This window comes from Mytilus californianus, unplaced genomic scaffold (assembly GCF_021869535.1).
Source record: "Mytilus californianus isolate M0D057914Y unplaced genomic scaffold, xbMytCali1.0.p SCAF_11, whole genome shotgun sequence".
In the NCBI taxonomy this organism is placed as follows: domain Eukaryota; kingdom Metazoa; phylum Mollusca; class Bivalvia; order Mytilida; family Mytilidae; genus Mytilus; species Mytilus californianus.
In genome coordinates, this window is record NW_026262593.1 from 30,699,760 (window position 1) to 30,718,873 (window position 19,114).

Below are 19,114 nucleotides of genomic sequence, written 5' to 3' on the forward strand. Positions count from 1 at the left end.
TTTGCTGCTTGTGTTTCTGAGATACCTCAATACTTCACCCTTGATAAATCCTTTCAATGAAAACACTTTTTGGGTGTGAGCAGTGTCTGTGCAGATATTGATATGTTTCAGTTGGTTTGATATTGGTTTTAATGTCTTGTATCATACTATGCCTTCATTAAAGAATCTTTCTCCTTTGTATAATTATGACAGTGTCTAAGAATATTGTTTCATTACAAGAAAATTCGTAGGTGAACTTCAACTATCATTATCATTTTGTTTCTCTGTGTTGAAAGCGTTGTAAAATGTGTTCAAGAATTAACAAACATTGTAAGGTCTGCTAACTCAGCGAATGCTGATCCGCACATAGGCACGCCCAAGGTTTCATGGTAAAGTTTATTGTTAAAAATAAATTCATAGTTTTCTAGAATAAGCCTTAATAGGCGTAGTCATACTCGCTTGGATCACGGTTTGTGGCTTCTAGTATTTCCTTAAATGAAAAACAAGTGTACATATTTTTTGCATCAAATGTTACTAGGTAGCAGTCTCGTTGGGGTTTTATATTTTCAATTGAATTAATAAAACTATAAGAAAGATATAGAACCGTGTCTCAATTTATATGTGGTCTACTCTAAGTCACAAACACATTGATATTTACAAACATTTTCTAGTCTGAAATTGTAAGGTCTTCTAGTCATGCATTATACGTTATACAGTATGTTGTTTTAGTATCAATAAAGTTCAATTTGTTGTTTTTCTGTGTTTTCCTGTATGTTAGATACATGTATATTTAAGGGATTTTCTCTAAAAAAAAAAAAAAAAAAGCCTACCTACCTACCCACTTCCAAAATGGTGGGTAGGGTAAGGGGAAACAAAGATATTTTTAATTGCGGCCTTAAACATTCAAATTTTAAGGCCATTTAAGAATTCAAAATATACCCACTTTTTACACCACCCTTAATGTTTATTATCTAGAACTCTGTTTACAATTTTGTTTTCATATTATTTTTTTAGGTTTTTTTTACAGAGCTCTAGATAATAAAAATATTGGATGTCTAAGGTTAGAGGTATAAGCAAAGACATTGCAAATCTAAGACACTGTTAAGGTGAAATTTGTCTCCAATATCTAATAATAAAAAAATGCTGCTTCCAATCAAACATATTAACTTCAAAGCCATTTTCAATACCAAAGAAAAATGTACAGCTTGAAAAAAACATTTTTTAAAATACACTAATGAAAGGAAAAAACTTATCCAACACAAATCATTTACCAATAAATATCTCTTGTATTTAATTTCGTAAATATATTGGGGAGGGGGAGAAGAATTCAAAATATAAAAAATATAACCATTTTTACACCACCCTTAATGTTTATTATCTAGAACTTTTTTGCAATTTTGTAATTTTTTGTTTACAGAGCTCTAGATAATAAAAATATTGGATGTCTAAAGTAAGAGGTATAAGCAAAGACATTGCAAAATAAGAACATTGCAAATTAATGACACTTTTAGAGTGTAATAAATGGAGAAGAATAGGTTTTGTCTCTAAATATCTAAAATCAAAACAATTGTACGTCCAATTAAACATTCTCACTTTAAAGTTTTAAATTTCATAAATACATTGGTGAAAAAAAATAATTTAAAATATGCCCACCCTTAATGTTTATTATCTAGAACGGTTTAAATTTTGTTTTCATATTATTTTTTACATTTTCTTTCAAACAGAGCTCTAGATAATAAAAATTCGTAAGGGTTCCGCGGAACCCAGTGTCTCGCCTACTTTTTGCTGTTAATCACAGGCTCAGCAAAAATGAGGAAAAAAATTAATAATAATATTCCTCTCTATACTATCTTTTGATTGTAAGTAGCTTCTGTCCAAGTTTGGTAAAAATCCAGGATAGTTTATGAATCTAATAAATGTTTTAAAAACTTAAACTGCAGACTGTATGTAATGTTAACTGGAAGAAAAACTAAGTCCATTTATAAGTAAAATACGGAAAAAATGGAACAAAATTTCCTTCTAGATACTAGCTTTTAATCATAAACAAGCTTCTGTCTAAGTTTGGTACAAATCCAGGATAGTTTAAGAAAGTTGTTCAAATTTTAAAAACTTTATCCACAGAGTGAATGTACTATGTTAACTGGCAGAAAAACTAAGTCCATTTATAAGTAAAATACGGAAAAAATGGATTTTTTTTTTTACAAAATTTACTTCTGGATACTAGCTTTTAATCATAAACAAGCTTCTGTCCAAGTTTGGTACAAATCCAGGATAGTTTAAGAAAGTTGTTAAAATTTTAAAATCTTTAACCACAGAGTGAATGTAATGTTAACTGGCAGAAAAACTAAGTCCATTTATAAGTAAAATACGGAAAAAATGGAATTTTTTTTTACAAAATTTACTTCTGGATACTATCTTATGATCATAAACAAGCTTCTTTCCAAGTTTGGTAGAAATCCAGGATAGTTTAAGAAAGTTATTAAAATTTCAAAAACTTTAACCACAGAGTGAATGTAATGTTTCCTGGCAGAAAAACTAAGTCCATTTATAAGTAAAATACGGAAAAAATGGAATTTTTTTTTTACAAAATTTACTTTTGAATATTATCTTATGATCATAAACAAGCTTCTGTCCAAGTTTGGTAGAAATCCATGATAGTTTTAGAAAGTTATTAAAATTTCAAAAACTTTAACCACAGACTGAATATTTGTGGACGCCGCCGACGACGACGACGCCGACGGAATGTAGGTTCGCTATGTCTCGCTTTTTCGACAAAAGTCGAAGGCTCGACAAAAATATCAGATGTCTAAGGTTAGACACATCAACACAAGCCATGAGTTTGGTTGAAGACAAATTTACCAGTTGCAATAATTGTTCTTTATTTCTCCCCTCATCATCATCATAAGTGTTCTTCCTCTCCCACTCTGACCATTCTACATCTTTCTCTCTCTCCCACTGACCATATACAATTATGAAATTTCAGTCATATATTTTCATTGCCAAGAAGATTTTGTCTCTGATGTGTTCATTGTTCTACTATGCTGATAATCTGTTAAGCTTGTTATAAGTTCATCAGTTGAGTCAGTCAGAGACCTAACCTCTGAGATGGTTGATTATTGCTCTTGTTAATTTCAAAGTGTTGCTAGTTTTGTCTACCCTTTACTTTATGAGTTAATCTTCCTCTTCCCTTATTCTATGTGGTCTGTTTTTACCCTTTACTCTATGAGTTAATCTTTCTTTTTTCTTATTCTAGAGGTGGTCTGTTTTTCTTATGTATACCTTTCAGATGTTTCCAAGTTTATCAGTTCAAAGTTCATCAGTTCAATTGTTCCTGAGTCCTCACTACAAACAACAATTTAATTAGTTAATTCAATTGGATAACAAAAATTTCAAATGAATATGGGAACAGCACTTGAATTTTGAACAAAAAGGTTTTACAGCAATAATGGAGAGCAGTTCAGTACTATTCTGAAGACTTAATGTCACTACTATAGAAATATTTTCCCCGATTTAGGTCCCTCAAGCAGGCTTAGATTAAAAATTCTCAAAAAGGCGTCATTTTGTTCTAATTTCAGATATGAATACAAGGAGGTGAGGTATTCTGACAAAAACTAAAAATAACCAAAATACATCGACAATTATTTCATTCTTTTGACATCTAATAATCTTTTCATAAAATTTTCCTATTTGGTCTCTTTATTTAATACAGTTGATACCTCCAGTTGGAGTCATGTTACCATTATTGCACATATAATGTTCAAGTTAACCATAGGGGTAATCTTGACATTGTTATTAAGTATAAACATTTTAGTTCATATAGGTGAAGACTCTACAGCAACTGTTATGATGAAGAACAACAATAAAAGTAGTTACTTTAATCAACTGGTTATTTCCAGTACATCATGTTCATAAGTTGACTGAGTGAAACAGTTTTAAGCAGCTCTGTCACATTGCCAACCAAGAAAGATATATTTGTAAACTTCTACATCATTTGGTCTCTGGTGGGGAGTTTTTTCATTGGCAATCAAACCACATCTTTTTATTAGAACATTGTGACATCAGATGGACAGATAATTAATTGCTAAGAAAGTAAGAATACCAACCTTGTATGAGGTGAGATCCTGCTCCTATGTTTTACTCCCATCAAATAATTCTGCTGGTATGATACTTGTAGCACGATTTGTCGTACATCTGAAACACAGAAAATATGTCTTAGTATTTTGGATCATCTGCATGAACAATATTTATTTATACTTTATACCTTCAAGAATTTTACAGTATTCTGAAAACATTGAGAATACCCTTACAATATTAGAAACAACTTGAGCTTATTATTTGGTCCAATACATCTCACATTTATCCCAGTAGTACTTTTTTATCAATCTGATCAAATTTGCAAAACAGAATGACAGAATTACAAGAAATTACTAGGTATTTTGAAAATATACTTTTTTTTGTTTTGAATATTATTATTAATCAGATCAAATTTGTAAAACAGATTGACACAATTTCAAGAAATTACTAGGTATTTTGAAAATATACTTTTTTTTTGGTTTTGAATATAAAAAGCTGGCTTCTATTAGAGTGCTGTAAAATGGTTCCAATTTCATATTAATTCAGGTGATTGTATGCATCACAATCAACCCACAAGATTCCTTAAGGTAAACACTTACCATTAATTTATCAGAATATTCTTCATAAGTCTGATATCTTTAGATATCCAATATTGTGATGGATCCTTGATATGAGATGTCCAGCATAAATTTTAAGAATTTCTCCTTTCAGGTTGAACATTGAAATCTAGAATAAAAATAATTCATTTTTATGAATACTTCACATGAAATAATCATTTAAATTAAAACTATTTAATTAAGATTTTTGTATGTTTTTTTTTAAATTTTATAATAGGGAGATAATCAAACTAATTGATTTCATTTGGTCACTGCTATATAGATGTCTCCATTGTCAATCCTACCACATCATCTTAATGTCATAGCTAATGTATGACATTATTGTTAAATACATTTTTTTTCTTTTTCTATCAATATTATCTATGGCTGTTATTACCCTCCATCAGTGTTATTCAATAAATGGTTGTAAGAAGATTCTCATTTTGCAAAGAATTCCCTCAGTTTTAACTTGCAGTAAGATGTACGTTTGGTACTGTTGTTACTTTTAAGCTTTTTTCAAGTGCTTACTAAGTGTATTTTCTTTTACAATTTGATAAACTATTTCCCCTTGTTAGCATTCAATTATTATTTTTTTACTTTGTAAAAAGTTCTGGATGATTTTACAAATAACCAACAAATCAAAATAACATGCTACCTTACAATAGATTCTAATGAAATATTAATTAAGCTATTATTTTATAGGCATTTTCAATGTTTTCAACTGAGGAAATATCAATGTCTTCATCTAAGGAAATGAATTGTCAAAAAGTATTTATTGGCAGTTTTGATATAACTTTTCTTTTCGATACTAAGTATCTTATCAAGTCATACAAATTTCATAATTCTTCATGTTCAACAATAAAAAAGAAAACCAGAAAAAATTACAAAAACATCAAAAATATATTAGCCATGAAAAATTTACCTCCCATAAATTTAAATATTCAAGAAGCATCATAAATCAGGAACAAGAAAATCATAAAATAAATCCACACTAACAGGTTTGGCCATTAAAATTCAAATTTAAATTCTGTGCAAATAATACACTTTTTACAGACTTATTAAACTATCAATACCTTGTATTTTTCTTGAGAAAACGTCAGAATATGTAATGAAGAACTGGAAATCTAATCAACTATGTGTTCTGGATACTTCATTGCAAAAGGAAACTCTGTCTGTCTTCTGAACACTTCATTGCAACTTAGGAACATCTGTTTGTGCTATAGAACATCTGTCTTCACTATAGAACATTATGTATGAACATGTCTTCTCTATAGAACATTATGTAGGAACGTCTCTTCACTACAGAACATTATGTAGGAACATGTCTGCACTATAGGACATTATGTAGGAACATGTCTTCACTATAGAACAATATGTAGGAATATGTCTTCACTATAGAACAATATGTAGGAATATGTCTTCACTATAGAACATTATATAGGAACATGTCTTCACTATAGAACAATATGTAGGAATATGTCTTCACTATACAACATTATGTAGGAACATGTCTTCACTACAGAACATTATGTAGGAACATGTCTTCACTATAGAACATTATGTAGGAACATGTCTTCACTATAGAACATTATGTAGGAACATGTCTTCACTATAGAACATTATGTAGGAACATGTCTTCACTATAGAACATCTGTCTTCATTAATGTTATTATACAAGTTCATAATTTTATTTTAATAGCTATTACTTTTAGCTTGAGTGTGCCAGCCTTGTCTGACTGTACATAATCCACCAATCTCATAGAAAACTTTAATTTGACCTTTTAGTATTTCTCAGTCTTTCGTCTCTTTAGATATCATTGAAAACTTTTGTTGGATCTTTCTTGATATAAAAAAGACAGTTTCTACACAGAGCAATATTCTATTGTCCTCAATTGCCATGACAATCATTGAAGACTGAATATAGACATCTCAAATAAATACAGTTCTACAGTTTCACAATTTTCAAGACTTCACAATAAACATTTTTACAAATTATACAGTGCACTTTTCATAATAATAAACAAAATTTTAAATATGCCTACTTTTTACACCACCCTCAATGTTTATTATCTGAAACTCTGTTCACAATTTTGTTTTCATTTTATTTTTGGATATTTCCTTTTTTTATAATTTTTATATTTTTTTTACACAGCTATAGATAATAAAAATATCAGATGTTAAAGGTTAGAGGTATTAACAAAGTCATTCTAATTCAGAATATTGCAAAATTTTAGTGTTAGTTGCTTTTCTCATTGTTGAAGTCCATACAGTAACCTATTTTACATCAACATCATTTGGTCTCTGTAGGATAGTAATGTCTCACATCTCTTCATTTCATAACAAATTAATTTGTAGGTTCTATAAAGTGGGCTGATGATGAAGGTAGGGGAAATTTTGACTGCCAACTGAGAGGAGGATATGTTGGGGAGAAATTAAGCCTTGCAACAGGCCACCTAGTAACCCCTCAAATACTTGTGGCAAGGGTGCTTTTACGTGCAGAGTGGCACTGTCCCTTCACATAGGAACTATACTTTTTAAATTGCCATTCCAATTTTTGTTTGTTTTAAACATGATAACTTTAGAAGACTTTAAGGTGGGGGTCATAAAAAATATTACAATAATCCCACCTTTTACACCACCCTCAATGTTTATTATCTAGAACTCTGTTTACAAACCATTTTGTTTTCATATTATTTTTTGGTATTTTCTATTTTTATATATTTTTACAGAGCTCTAGATAATAAAAATATCAGATGTTAAAGGTTAGAGGTATTAACAAAGTCATTATAATTCAGAATATTGCAAAATTTTAATGTTAGTTGATTTTCTCATTGTTGAAGTCCATACAGTAACGTGCAACTTCATTTGGTCTCTGTAGGATAGTTGTCTTGCATCTCTTCTTTTCATAACAAATCAATTTGTAGGTTCTATAAAGTGGGCCGATGATGAAGGTAGGGGAAATTTTGACTGCCAACTGAGAGGAGGATATGTTGGGCAGAAATTAAGCCATGCAACAGGCCACCTACTAACCACTCAAAGACTTGTGGCAAGGGTGCTTTTACGTGCAGATTGGCACTGTCCCTACACATAGGAACTATACTTTTTAATTGCCATTCCAATTTTTGTTTGTTTTAAACATGATAACTTTAGAAGGCTTTAAGGTGGGGGTCATAAAAAAATATTACAATAATCCCACCTTTTACACCACCCTCAATGTTTATTATCTAGAACTCTGTTTACAAACCATTTTGTTTTCATATTATTTTTTGGTATTTTCTCTTTTTATATATTTTTACAGAGCTCTAGATAATAAAAATATCAGATGTTAGAGGTTAGAGGTATTAACAAAGTCATTCTAATTCAGAATATTGCAAAATTTTAATGTTAGTTGATTTTCTCATTGTTGAAGTCCATACAGTAACGTGCAACTTCATTTGGTCTCTGTAGGATAGTTGTCTCACATCTCTTCATTTCAAAACAAATCAATTTGTAGGTTCTATACAGTGGGCCGATGATGAAGGTAGGGGAAATTTTGACTGCCAACTGAGAGGAGGATATGTTGGGCAGAAATTAAGCCTTGCAACAGGCCACCTAGTAACCCCTCAAATACTTGTGGCAAGGGTTCTTTTATGTGCAGAGTGGCACTGTCCCTACACATATGAACTATACTTTTTAAATTGCCATTCCAATTTTTGTTTGTTTTAAACATGATAACTTTAGAAGACTTTAAGGTGGGGGTCATAAAAAATATTACAATAATCCCACCTTTTACACCACCCTCAATGTTTATTATCTAGAACTCTGTTTACCAACCATTTTGTTTTCATATTATTTTTTGGTATTTTCTTTTTTTATATATTTTTACAGAGCTCTAGATAATAAAAATATCAGATGTTAAAGGTTAGAGGTATTAACAAAGTCATTCTAATTCAGAATATTGCAAAATTTTAATGTTAGTTGATTTTCTCATTGTTGAAGTCCATACAGTAACGTGCAACTTCATTTGGTCTCTGTAGGATAGTTGTCTCACAACACTTCATTTCATAACAAATCAATCTGTAGGTTCTATAAAGTGGGCCGATGATGAAGGTAGGGGAAATTTTGACTGCCAACTGAGAGGAGGATATGTTGGGGAGAAATTAAGCCTTGCAACAGGCCACCTACTGACCCCTCAAAGACTTGTGACAAGGGTTCTTTAAATGTACAGAGTGGCACTGTCCCTACACATAGGAACTATACTGTAGTGCATAGTTCTGAATCTCGGTCAAGGTTTTACTATATTTTTGGTTTAAAGTTCTTTAATGAATGTATTGGGTTCTTGACTTTCCAATACTTTAGCCTCAAATATCAGTCTGGAGAGATTTTGTTGAAATAATTTCAAAATTAATTTCTCAAATGTTTTCTGATCATTTTTGGTTAAAAAATATTCATATTTCCTTTAATAACAGTTTTGTTGACTGAGTTTAACAATACAAAAATTCCAACAGAAATGACCCCAACCCTCACCTCCTGTATTTAGGGATGAAAATATGTTCTATTTATTTTAGAATACATGTTCCACCAAAATGAAGTCCATAGGTGTACTTATTCAAGTTTAACCTGGATGAAATGTTGTTACTTTTATGTATGCAGCTGGATTAGTGCTATATGCAAACGGAACGTCTACGAATAGTGAATTGGAATCATTGGGTTTTAACCAAACATTAGCTGTCAAATTCTGGCTCAAGAATCTGATCCAAATTCTCATTTTTGTATTAAACTATTCTAAAACATATATACAATTTACAATAAACTGCTTCGCTGAGCAAGGCTGGATATGCCCGCAAAGGTCCAACCCTGAACAGTTGGGACAAAAATGGACACAATATTCAAGCTTGATACAGGTCTGAATTTGGATTGTAATTAAATATTTGACATATTATAGGTTTCTGAATAAATGTAGTCAAAGAATTTGAAATTGGTTATATGAATTGAATTTATATCCAATTAAAGATTTCTTGCTGTTGTGCACTACACTGTGCTGTTGCGCAATGCTTAGTAAATCTGTTGTCAGACTATAAACAAATAAAATCTTATAACTCGGAAACCTAAATTCGAAAATTTATAAAAGTCAAAAGGGAGCTTACAAAATTAGATATACAATTTACCAAAGTTTCATAAAAAATGCTGAAAGCATTTTTGAGTTATTGTCCGAAAACTGGAAAATCCCCCTTTTTGTAATGAATAAAACCCCATAAATTGGAAACGTGTAGTCTAAAATTTATAAAAATCAAAAGGGAGCTCATGTCGATAGAAATATACTATTCATCAAAGTTTCTTGCAAATTGGTGAAATTGTTTTTGAGTTATTGTCTGAAAACTGGAAAATCCCCCCTTTTTTAATGAATAAAACCCCAAAACTCGGAAACGGTAAATCAGAAATTTATAAAAAAAAAACGAAAGGGAGCTCACGTCAATAGAAATAAATAATTCATCAAAGTTTCTTGCAAATTGCTGAAATTGTTTTTGAGTTATTGTCTGAAAACTTGAAAATCCCCCCTTTTTTAATGAATAAAACCCCAAAACTCGGAAATGGTAAATCCAAAATTTATAAAAAACGAAAGAGAACTCACGTCAATAGATATAAACAATTCACCAAAGTTTCATGCAAATTGGTGAAAGTGTTCTTGAATTAATGTCAACGACGGATGGACAGACGGATAGACGGATGGACGGTCAACGGTATACCATAATACGTCCCGTAAATGGGCGTATAAAAAGTCAAAAAGAAACAATGAACAATGCCTTGATTCCCCAAAAAAGTAAAACATTTGTATAAATTTTAGACTAGACACCATCAAATTAAATCTTGAGAATACGGCCTCTGAAGTCTGCAGATGTTCATATCAAATGATGTACACATAAATATAAAAAAAAAGTCTGCAGATGATCATATCACATGATGTACACACAAATATAAAAAAAATACAGACAAAAACATGCAATGGTATAGTCACCATTTGAATTAGTCGGTTTGATTTCATGTCAAAGATTAAAAATTTCATAAGTGGTTGTGTGGAACCTAATGTATTGCCTGCTATAGCTGCTGTCAGTGTAATATTGAATTTAAAAAGAGAGAGAGTCTATTTATCAGTAAAATACAGAAATTAAAAAAAGATCAAGCTTTTGTCTTTGATGCTGTTTAATTTCTAAATAATTTACAAACTTATATTTGTATCTATCATACGCCATTATAAGGATTTAATATTTGAATAATTTTTTATTTCTAGAATTTTGGTTAATCATAAATAAATCATACAAAGAATAAACATGCACAAGGTCATGGTTTTCTCCAACTGTTAATGATGTCTTTACACTAAATCCATTGGTGTGGATGTGTACTGATTGATATTTTAGTCTTAGATGCATAATTTTTTTATTAGTTGTTATTGTCTTTGAACTAACTGTCAGCAACTACTTATGTATAAGTACCCTTCTCCTTCCGGTCAGTTTTGTGTATTTGTTAGATGTATTTCTGCTTTGTATCAATCTGATGAGTTATTAGCCATCTTCAACTGATTTTAATAGTTTGTTATGTTGTACTGTTACACAACTGTCCCAGGTAAGGGTAGGGAGGGTACTGGAACCTTCAAACTAGTTTAACCCCTAACCCCTTGTTCTGTATATGGCTGTCCCACGTCAGGAGCCTGCAATTCAGCGATTGTCATTTGTTCATGCTATATATCATGTTTGTTTTTTATTCATTATTTTGCTTTCTCGTTTTAATTGTTTTATAGCTGTAATTTCAGGGCCACAAGGGGAACAACTCGAAAAAAGGAAAAAATGTGTCGCCAATCAAATTTGAACTTGATCTGTGTTTTGTAGTATTAAGCATTGTGTACACTTTTTATAACATAAGGTCCAGTCAAGCTAAAGTAAGGAGAATGGAGGCCAATTTTGGAATGAATGTACAGCGGGTGAATAAATAATATTTAAAATAATCCCACTTTTTTCACCACCCTCCATGTTTATTATCTAGAACTCTGTTCACAATTTTGTTTTCATATTATTTTTTGGTATTTTATTTTTTTTTATTTTTTAACAGCAGCTCTAGATAATAAAAATATCAAATGTCAAAAGTAAAGGGAGGGTTGGTGCTTTTGCTCATTATTGAAGTTCATACGGTTACTTATAGTTGTTAATTGCTATGTCATTTGTGTCGTTTCTATGCATGTTCCATTAGCGTTTATTTTTGTTGCACTTCAGTGTTTCTGTTGTTCTGTTGTTTTCCTCTTATAGTTGATATGTTTCCCTCGGTATTAGTTTGTTACCAAGATTTGTTAATTTTTCTCTCAATCGATTTATGACTTTTGAACAGCAGTATACTGTTGTTATCTTTATTCATTTTGGTCTCTTGTGGAGAGTTGTCTCATTGGCAATCATACCACATGTCCTTGTAATTATATATATGTTTACAACTTTTATCATTAAGAACCCTTGGTTCAGTGATATCCTTTAAAAACAGCAAACATTTTATTAAGGAAACACGTCGTACAGCACATGCAAAGAGTGGAATAATCAACATGGTGATACAAAATCCATATATACAAGTATACCTGGATTCTTGCTACATAGTAATAGAAGGTTCACATTCAGAAAAAAGAAGTCTCCTTTGTTGTAATTTTTTATAGTTCCCAACTGACCTCACCAACAACCCCCAGGCTAAGGTCAAGATATGAGCCAGTTCTACCTGTATCGGATGCTCCTTATAACTAGCTATGTAGGAATTACAGAAGGAATCAATAATGTCAACAAACTTTGAAAAAAGAAATGCCTAAATTGGGAAATGTGAAGTAAAAGTACAATGCAAGTTCCTCTGTCTTCCCCAAGAAGCCCCTGAATCAAGTCTACTTCATATGTAAAAATGAACGATAGGGTGGATATCTAAAACCAGCAACATACTTGTCCCAATGGCAATCATACCACATCTGATGTTTATATGTAAATGTGATTTGAATATGAAATATTAGGTCATTGCTCCATTGTTAAAGACCCTGCATCAAACTCTGTCATTTGATCTTGATGAAGAGTTTGTCTATTGGCAATCATATCACATCTCCATATTTGTATTCTAGAACAGCATTTTATTGTTGAAGACAGTATGTTAACCTAGTTATTATGTGTCTTGGCCATATTGTGTTGTAGTAAGTTGCTGTCTCATTGACGTTAATTATCCCACATATCGTTTTATACATATGCTGAGTCATTTTTAGAACAATTACTAGATAAGATAAAGACTACTTAAGAAAAAATTCTAGTGTTTCTTCAAAGCCAACTTGTCTTTGCTCTTTCTCTTTAGGTTTTTTTGGGTTGTGAAGGAATAATGTAGCAATACCAGTTTTGAAGTCTCTACCTTTGACTCAGCTGGGGCGGGGAATAAAGGATTATTGAGACTGCTACAGGAGGAAAAACCAAGACTAGAAGAGGAGCATACTGTGAACCAACTCATTTTTCAAACAATTTATTTAATAGACTTCAAAGAAAAGAAGTAAGCCGAATATAAGTCACGAGAATTTCAAAATAGAATTGTCTGTTGTATGAAATAAACCGAAAAATTAGATAATCACGAAACATATCCATGTGAAATATGCTAAAAATGGCTATATGGTCGTTAAGTCTTTTCGTTTGAATTGTTTTATATTTGTGATTTCTGGGCCTTTTATAGCTGACTATGTGGTTGGGGCTTTGCTCATCGTTGAGGGCCGTACAGTTATCTATAGCTGTTAATTTCTGTGTCATTTAGTCTCTTGTGGAGAGTTGTCTCATTGGCAATCATACCACATCTTCTTTTTTTATATATAAGCAGAAAAAATCCTATGTGAAATATGATAGAAATGGCGATACACGAAAAAAATATCAGCTGCGAAATAGGATAGAAATGTCTATATGGTCATTAGTTTTTTCATTTGAATTGTTTTACATATGTGATTTCTGGGCATTTTATAGCAGAATATGCGATTGGGGCTTTGTTCATCGTTGAGGGCCGTACAGTTACCTACAATGTATAGCTGTTAATTTCTGTGTCATTTAGTCTCTTGTGGAGAATTGTCTCATTGGCAATTATACCACATCTTCTTTTTTATATATACGCGGAAAAATTCCTATGTGAAATATGATAGAAATGGCAATACGCGAAACAAAATATCAGCTGCGAAATATGAAAGAAATGTTGCTACGCAAAAAAAAATATCAGCTGTGAAATATGATAGGAATGGCGCAACACAAATAAAATGTCCATAAAATAAGTTGGTTTACAGTAGTTGGTTCCTATAGAAATGTCAACTGTGTTACAAAAATAGGACATTAAATTGGTAATAAATTGAGTTTAAAAGGAATGTGGCCATTTATCTGTTCCCCATTAAATTGAAATTTGAATATTATCAGTGATATTGTTTGCCTCAAATTACAGCCGAAATTCGGCTTTTTCCCCTAGAGAAAATTCCCAATTACTAAAAAAAATGGCTTAAAATTCCTCCCAAAAAGTTTTACATTTTCCCCAAACAGTGATGGCATTGGTAGTAATGATTGTAAATATCGTATTCATGTTATTATTTTGATATTAGAAAGCACTTTTGAGATCCGGTTTTCTGATCAGAATCATCATGGTGTTTGTAACACATGTGGTTTTCAATGCATTAAGTACCATCATTGCTTCTGTTTCTTTCCCCTCTTAGAAAAGTACCTTTCAGGTTGAAAATGTCTGACAACCAAAATATACATGAAAAAACAGTGCAAAAAAGACTGCAAAGGTCGGCAAAAAATCGGAAATGTGTTTAGAATAAAATATACAAATTTCCCAATTTCAATAAAAAATATGCATCTTTCCCAATAAAAAACGGTAGAGGTAGTTTTGAAAAAAGACAACAATATCACTGATTATAATAATGGTCAATCGAAATGCAAAGAACAAATGTAAAAAAAAATCTAAACGTGAATAGGTCTGAATTAAACATGGCATCACCTCAAAGAGATTCCTTATTTAACTATCCCATTCTGAATTTTAGGTATTAGGTATTTATCTGAAGTTTTAATCATGTTAGACTAAATTTATGGCACTTTGTCTTTTGAAAGTTATTTACTAACGACAGTCAGTCTCAGCCCAATAAATTCTAGTGTGCACACATACCTTAATAAATACAAAGCAACCATATCCCTCCATCTGGTTAGTACCCCAAACCCTTACTAGAATGTCATACATCAATCTCTCTCTCCCTTGCGCCATCTATCACGCCACTAATACCTAACAACCTATTTAGGAAGTATCATGTTAGTAAACCCCCAGGTTAGTGTTGATACTTCAAAATATAAAAAGATTTTTAAATGAAGTACTAGACATGGAGGGACAAGTATAATTTTTTAAAGAAATTAAAATATTTCATAAACTTAAGTGAATGGATGTTACAATTTTCAGTGTAGCCAACTGGTTAGTGGAATAACCTTCATTAGGATTGCCAGAAACCAAAACTATGTGGAGCCAAAAACAGTTTTTCATGATCATTAAAAAGCCAAAAGAGATAATATTTCATTATCTCATAATTAATAAACTGGAAATTTAGAGGAATAAAAATAATAATTTAAATTTCTAAAAGCATTACTGCAGACCTTTATACTGATTCAGAATGAGAAAAAGTTAAATAATTAAATAATGAAATAATGTTGAAGAGGGAGAATTTTTTTTCATCTGAAAAAAGGAAAAAATGGCATAGGAAAACTATTAAAAAATTTAAAAAAGAACTAAAATAAACTATAGAGGCTCTCAAGAGCCTGTGTCGCTCACCTGATTCTACTTTGGTTTTGGAAATCATAATAGATACCCTAATAATGATTGAGTCCAAATATTGGCCCCGTAATTCAATAAAAAATCTTTGGGGTATATACTTCCCATAGGGTCTTATGTTAAACTAAGTCCCCCTGCTGGCAGCCATCTTGGAGGATGGTTCTGCTACAAAGTACCAACACTTAGTCAGCACCTCATTAGGAACATTCATGCCATGTTTCGTTTCATTCTATTCAGTGGTTTTCTAGAAGAAGACATTTGTATGTATTTCACATAGGGTCCTTTGTTAAACTAAGTTCCCCTCTGGCAGCCATCTTGAATGATTGCTTGGCTACAAAGTAACAACACTTGGTCAGCACCTCATAAGGAAAATTCATGCCATGTTTGGTTTCATTCCATTCAGTGGTTCTCTAAAAGAAGACATTTGTATGTATTGTCCATAGGGTCCTATGTTAAAATAAGTCCCTCTCTGGCAGGCATCTTGGATGATGGATCAGTATTAAGTATCAACACTTGGTCAGCAGATCATAAGGAACATTTATGCCATGTTTGGTTTCATTCCATGCAGTGGTTCTCTAAAAGAAGACATTTGTATGTATTGTCCATAGGGTCCTATGTTAAAATAAGTCCCCCACTGGCGGCCATCTTGGATAATTGATCACCTACAAAGTTACAACACTTGGTCAGCACCTCATAGGGAACATTCTTGCTATGTTTTATTTCATTCCATTTCGTGGTTTTCTTAAAGAAGATCGACATTTGCATGTATTTCCCATAGGGTCCTATGTTAAACTAAGTCCCTCTCTGGCGGCCATCTTGGACGACTGATCGGCTTCAAAGTAACAGCACTTGGTCAACACCTCATAAGGAACATTCATGCCATGGTTTGTTTCATTCCATTTAGTGGTTCTCTAAAAGAAGACGTGTATGTATTGCATGTCCATAGGGTCCAATGTTAAACGAAGTCTCCTGCTGGTGGCCATCTTGGAAGATAGATCAGCTTCAAAGTAACAACACTTAGTCAGCACTTCATGAGGAACATTCATGCCATGTTTGCTTTCATTCCATTCAGTGGTTCTCTAAAAGAAGACATTTGTATGTTTTGTCCATAGGGTCCTATGTTAAACTAAGTTCCATGCTGGCGGCCATCTTGGATGATGGATCGGCTACAACGTAACAACTCTTGGTCAGCACCTCATAAGGAACAATCATGCCATGTTTGGTTTCATTCCATTCAGTGGTTCTCTAGAAGAAGTTCAAAATGTAAAAAGTTAACGATGACGACGGACAACGACAACGGACGACGGTAGCCAAGTGATGAGAAAAGCTCACTTGGCCCTTTGGGCCAGGTGAGCTAAAAATGTTGACATTGCTATGGGAATCTTGCCCCTTTTAAGACAGACTTAATACAGGCACTTATCAAGGATAAAAAGAATCAAGCATTATCCCTTAATTTCACATTCCACAATGTAGGTGATCTCTTTTAATATAGATAACTCAAAAGTTGATCACATCAAACCCACTGAACCAGAAGAAGGATACAACAGATATGGCATGCTGTGCTTCAAAACTTGCCGTCGCCCAGAAACCATCAGCAAGGACCAGCTGAGAGCTAATAATTTGACAAAAGAGACTTCAATTTCCTGATTGTGAACTTTTCTTATGTAGCAGCAATCCAATTATACCTGCAAATGAATTTCATGTCTCCTTGCTGATTATTCCACTCTTTCCATCTCATGCATGTAGGTATTTCCTTTAAAAAAAAACAGTTGCTGCTTATGCTTAAAAAGAAACTTCTAAAACATTAGGGTTGGTAATGATCAAGTTGATTGAAAGTCACTCTTTACATGATTTATTGATTACAAAAATTCTAGATGTGAAAAAAAGTCATATACAGTCAAACCTGCCTTAAGGTCACCACCTTGTTTAAGAGGTCAACTATCTCTAACGGTCTCCTGGTGACCCTCTCAAGCATTTTCTCTATATATTTAATGCATTTCAGTGGTCATCTGTCCTATGCGGTCACCTTATTTTTTGCACGAAATCATCATTTTACTGTTTTTAATTATAATTATAATCATGATGAAAAATATATGTGTTCAGTATCAAAATCAAAATGAGAATTGGAACCCATTTGCAACATAGATCTTGCAATAGGAAGTAAATTTTTTAATCCTTGTATTCCACTCCCTTCAATTAATATCATTGAAAAGCATTTCACAGACTTGTTTATCCAATTATATCAAAACCTTTAAATGTCTTCTTCAAATTGACAGCGCAAGAGTCCACCCTTTAATATTTGTTTGCTCACACGAACAATAAATCTTCCAACTAAAACACTAAACCAAGTTGCAATCCCAGCCACAGAAACTCTTTTTAAAGGTCATTTTTCTCCAGCCATCACTTTTGATACTTCCCATGAGTGACATGCTTAAAACAGGTTTGACTGTACAAGATCCTTAATACTTATATCTTTATATTCAAATTTTATAAAAACTCAAATCCCACAAATTTTCAGCAGTATCATATTCTTTTCTCCAAGAAGGTTTATGAATCTAATAAATGTTTTAAAAACTTTAACTGCAGACTGTACATAATGTTAACCGGAATAAAACTAAGTCCATTTATAAGTAATATACGGAAAAACAGGTTATAAATTTTTACCAAATTTCCTTCTAGATACTAACTTTTGATCATAAACAAGCTTCTGTCCAAGTTTGGTACAAATCCAGGATAGTTTAAGAAAGTTTTTAAAATTTTGAAAGCTTTAACCACAGAGTGAATGTTTGTGGACGCCGCCGACCATGACGGAATGTAGGATCTCTGTGTCTCACTTTTGCTACAAAAGTCGCAGGCTTGACAAAAATAAAGGAAATAGTTCTTCAGCCTTATAAAACATATTATAAAGGTCTTATTTAACAAATCTCATAACCAATTTCTTTTAACTCAAATTTAGAGAAACTCAAACCTCTATTATCACACAGGTTTTCAGCAGTATCATATTTTTTCTTCAGTTCTCCACATTTTTTTTTTTACTTTTTTCATTTTTCTTAAATATACTGCCGCGCCAACAAAAAATGTGTAATATAAAGGCTATTTATTCATTGGAAATTCTAAAATTTCATATTTTATCAAAATGTTTACCTTAATTTCAATGGCTGTTTAAAAAGAATCTACTGAATAATTAGGGTTTTAAAAGATAAAGTTGAAAGTCAATTTTTCCCATGATTCATAAACTAAAATTCAGCATGTAGTTAAACTGCAATAAGTCATTTGCAGACTTTCATTTCTGGGAGCATGTGTATTAAAAAATAAATGAAATAGATCTTCACCCTTATAAAACATTCTTTAAAAATAAAGGTCTAATATAACAAATCTTATAACCAATTTCTTTTAACTCAAATTTAGAGAAACTCTAACCTCTATATCACACAGGTTTTCAGCAGTATCATATTTTTTTCTTTAGTTCTCCACATTTTTTTTTTTACTTTTTTCATTTTTCTTAAATATACTGCTGCGCCAACAAAAGATGTGTAATATAAAGGCTAGAGTTTTTTCGGGAAATTCTAATATTTTGATATTTCAGCATAATTTCACCTTAATTTCAATGGCTACTTAAAAAGAATCTACTGAATAATTAGGGTTTTTAA

At 31.8% G+C, this 19,114-nt stretch overlaps 1 long non-coding RNA gene across 1 annotated transcript; it reads right to left on the reverse strand.

Annotated features, from left to right (window-relative positions):
* Positions 1–4,082: 4,082 nt before the first annotated feature.
* LOC127719894 (uncharacterized) lies at positions 4,083–7,724 on the reverse strand. The gene is made up of 4 exons (XR_007990532.1): positions 7,672–7,724; positions 5,723–7,102; positions 4,653–4,779; positions 4,083–4,170 (listed from the first exon to the last, which is right to left on the reverse strand). It is a non-coding gene; the product is annotated as an uncharacterized LOC127719894 (long non-coding RNA).
* Positions 7,725–19,114: the final 11,390 nt, after the last annotated feature.